The sequence below is a fragment of the Lissotriton vulgaris genome, chromosome 6 (assembly GCF_964263255.1).
Source record: "Lissotriton vulgaris chromosome 6, aLisVul1.2, whole genome shotgun sequence".
In the NCBI taxonomy this organism is placed as follows: Eukaryota; Metazoa; Chordata; class Amphibia; order Caudata; family Salamandridae; genus Lissotriton; species Lissotriton vulgaris.
The window spans coordinates 666418599-666422877 of record NC_141694.1 but is presented as its reverse complement, the minus strand read 5'-3'; the positions used below and the strand labels follow the sequence as shown (position 1 = coordinate 666422877).

Here is a 4279-nt window from a genome sequence, read left to right as displayed (position 1 = left end):
CCACCATGGATTTCCTGAAAAACAAATGCAATCAACATTAGACTGTGCCAGCAGTTCTCCCAGACCCCAAAACTCACCCCCAAACACCCGGACAAAGACAAGGAAGTCAGCAAAAACGCATAAAGAAATTCACCTCCGATTTTGTCCAAACCACTTTTATCCGGTATTAGACATTCCCAGCAATGGCCCCAGAACCGTCAACCCCGGCGGAAAGAAGTAGAAGACCCCCAAACAGCCAAAAAGCAAAACTACAAAAATGGGGACTTAGAAATTTTCAGGCAAATTTCCAAAATCACTCCACGCGCGCTCTGCAGCTAGGCCCTAACTCCCCTTTGCCACCATAGATTTGCTTCAAACCTCTTGCAATCAAAAGTATCCATACCCAGCAGTGCTCCCAGACCCCAAAACCCACCCACAAAAACCTGGAAGCCCCCCCAAACAGCACCCCAAACACAGGCAACTGAGCAAAAACGCCAAAATTATTTCACCATGGATTTGGCCCAAAACACTTGATTCCGATATTAGACCTTCCGAGCTATGCCCCCAGACCCCTGCAGCCACCCGCAAAAAAGCAGAACACCCCCAAACAGGCAAAAGGCAAAAATGGGCCTACTACCTTCAATTCAGTCCAAATACGCTGTGCAGCGAGGCCCTGACTCCCTTTTCCACCTTGGATTTCCTGAAAAACAAATGCAATCAACATTAGACTGTGCCAGAAGTGATCCCAGACCCCCCAACCCAGCACCGCAAATCTGGAACACCTACAAAGAAACCCCCAAAAAGCTGCAATACTGGTATATTCAAAACATGGCAAATTGCGCTGTTCACAACAAACAAACAGCAATTGGTTTCAACAGAGACAGACAGCCATTGCTGTCCACTGCAACATGCCATCTTCTCATTATTCATTGCCTGTTCTACTTTTTGTCCGCATCTTCTTCGGAAAGTGAGGGCCCACAGGGCAGCCTCTCCTTTAAATTTCAGAAGTAGGTCTGTCAACAATCAGCAAGCATGCAGTCAGTCGGTTATTTCAGTCCCACTTGAGGGGACTCGTCTACGAAGAAAAAGTTTGTTTTTTCTCCATAATCCATCCATCTACCTTGAGGGAAATGGATAGGGGGAGTCTGGAGGAGGAGGATAGAGGAGCATGATTGAGTTGTGAACTTGTGAACATCTGAATGCAGACTGCGGCACCTTCAAATCAATAAGGAAAATAAGATGATGGACTTATTGTGATTAGGTGATTAGAGTTTTGTTGTGGTAAAAGTAGCAAAACAAAGAAAGACACACAGGAATAAAAGTGAATAAGTACAGAAAAAAAGGAAGTAATTTTCAGGCCTCATTGTCAGGGAAGCAGAGCTCGTCCTCCAAGTCTACGAATTGAGACTGGAGTAGGTCTGGTGACCGAGAAGAACTTCCGTCGGCGTCACCAAAGTCGGTGTCCTCTTCTTCCTGCGTGCATTCATGTATTTTGTAATCGGGTGGTATGAAGTGCTGATTCATCTTGATTATTGTTAACCTCTCCAAGTTTTTGGGCAAAAGGCGGGTCTTTTTTGAAGTAACAATGGCACCAGCAGCACTGAAAACACGTTCAGAAGACACGCTTGCGAGTGGGCAAGACAAATAATTTAGAGCCAGGTTGGTGATCAGTCGCCATACAGAGCTTTTCGTATACCAATATCCCAATGTGTTCTCATTATGACAGACCTCTGTTGGGTCATCCAGATAGGCCTGCACCATCGACTCAAGGTTCTCCAGTGTTGATCCACTTTGCGTACCATCTGCGACCTTTCCATCTGTGGACCGAGCTAACCCTTGCTGAGTTAGCCAATCCCCTTCCGACAGTATTTGTTTGCGGCCTGGTGCAGGTGAGGATGATGATATGGTTGCTGGTGTCGTTCACGGCTGTGAGGGAAAGTGACTCCCTTCGGCCACGGATTGACAAGTGGAACTTGATGCCGGATAGCCTGCTGATTCAGTTGTACTTGTGCTGCCTCCTTAAAGGTTCTGCCGCTCTCTTTTGAACCGAGTAGCTGACACAGCTAGCAAATGTTTGTACTTTGAAATATCTGCTTCATCAAAAGGAATGAATGCTTTGCTAGCCACTGCCTTTTTGTACCGTGGATCAAGAATAGTGGCACAAATGTAATGTTGTTCTGTATGTATCTTTTTAAGCCTTTCATTGTCAAGTAGGCGCCTTAATAACTTTTCCGCCAAATCATATGCTTCTCGCTTTTCACCATCATGTCGGAATGTTGAACACACCTCCTTCAGTTGGTGCTCTAGCATGCGCAACAATGGGATAGCTTTGCTCAAAGAACAGTCCTCCCTGCTGACTTCACGCGTGAAGAGCTCAAAAGGACGAAGCATGTCTGTCAGGCTTGCAATTAGCTTCCATTCCTCCAACTCTAGCCTCATGTCTTTATGAGTAGAACCCAGTTTAAAGACCAACTCATGTATTACCTCCCACTGCTCAGACAGACGCTCAAGTATGTAAAAGGTTGAGTTCCAGCGTGTTGCTACCTCCTGGATTAGTCCTTTGACTGGCAGTTTACGTTCATATTGAAGGCTCCTCAGCTGCTTCCGGGCCTTAAAAGAATGGCTGAAATGTGTGCAGATTTTTCGGCAGATGGTCAGTAATTTGACGACTGGCGCTTCCGCTTTCATGAAGGCTTGCACCACGATGTTAATAATGTGCGCCAAATACGGCACTCTGAAATAGCCGCCGTGCTCCATGGCCTTAACTATATTACTGCCATTATCCGTGGAAACATAACCAACTGTGCGATTTCTTGGATGCAACCATTCAGTGACCTTCCTGTTAAACTCCCCCAAAAGGTTACTTGCAGTGTGAGATTTCTCCATGCCAAACATGCCTACGGTTGCATGTTTGCGAGTATCTTGAAAAACTTCCTCCGTGTCAACATCTTTGTGTTTTAACTGTTTTTCGACTCCTGCAAAAGAGGCCCAATGTGCAGTGATGCACATGTAATCAAGGGCTTGGCAACTGGTCCACATGTCTGTTGTCATGTGGATAGTGTGAACAGCACTCTTCAGAATAGCTGCGCCAATCACCTCCAGCACATCTTGATGTAGTGCTGGAACAGCAACCCATGCAAAATAGGACCTGCTAGGAACCTTCCATTTAGGGCAGTCTGTTGCCACCAATTCACGAAAACCCACCCCTTCCACGAAAGAGAAAAGGAGAAGGTCCAGCGCTAGCATTTTAGCCAGCTTGGCGTTATACAGATGCACCGTTGGGTGGTTGCGTTCAAATGGCGGTTCCGACCAAAACATGCTGGTAATGGTGGGCTGGACCATTTTACGTGATGATGATGACGATGATGATGATGCAGACTTCAAACCAGTTTGGCTCAGTGATTTAGTTTTTGGCATTGGTGTCTGTCCCAGACTCTTAGTGTGCTTCATACATGTTGCAGGGGTAGAGGGTGTGGGCGCTACCACTGCAGTGCTACTGCCAGGGGTACTGGGTGTACCAGAAAAAATGGCTGTTGCTTCTTCACTTCCCTCCTGCACGATCAGCCTCTCATCATCATCAGATGCAATATGAAGGGATACATTTGGATTTGTTTTGGCTTCCTCAATGTCACTTAGGTGCCTATACCACTGGATATGGTGGTGTCGTTTGAGATGACCTCTCTGGCCTCCGGCACCATAGTTGGAACCAAGCTTACCCCGACTAACTAATACTTTACAAATCGAACAAACGACCATGTTTTCCGCCTTTTTGCTAACAGTAAAGAAGTCCCAAACTGGGGACTGGAGATGTCTGCTGGTGGTGGAGGAGCTACTTTGACTTTCAATGCCAGATGAAGTGGAGGATGGGCGTGGCTGAATTTGTTTCTGTAGTTGACTTACACCACCACTACTTGAGGTAATGGAGGTCGAGCTGGATGGAGGTCCATGCCGGCCCTTCTGACGAGAAAATATGGAAGCTGTAGTTCATTTTGGTGTTGTAGTTAACTGCGTTGGTGGTGGTACCAGTGCCACGCCGCCCACATTGTCATCCCGCTCAGCAGCCATTCAGGATAGGGTGACAATGTTAGTCTGCTGCATGCCCGCTGGGGCTGCAGTGACGTCTGTGATGACTGGGTCGTCATCAGACTATTCATCAGCAGCACAAGACACCACTTCTTGTTAATCATCATCACCCATAAGTCGAAGCCTTGGGAGAACCTTCCTTTTAGGCTTAGCTACCTTTGTCGGCTCATGGCGTGCCTCACTCTCAGACTGCATTTGTGGGTTCCAATCAGGATCA

The 4279-nt window shown here is 46.9% G+C and overlaps 1 pseudogene; it reads right to left on the bottom strand.

Annotated features, from left to right (window-relative positions):
* Nucleotides 1-1332: 1332 nt before the first annotated feature.
* On the bottom strand, nucleotides 1333-2418 carry LOC147707834 (putative protein ZBED10P; annotated as a pseudogene).
* Nucleotides 2419-4279: the final 1861 nt, after the last annotated feature.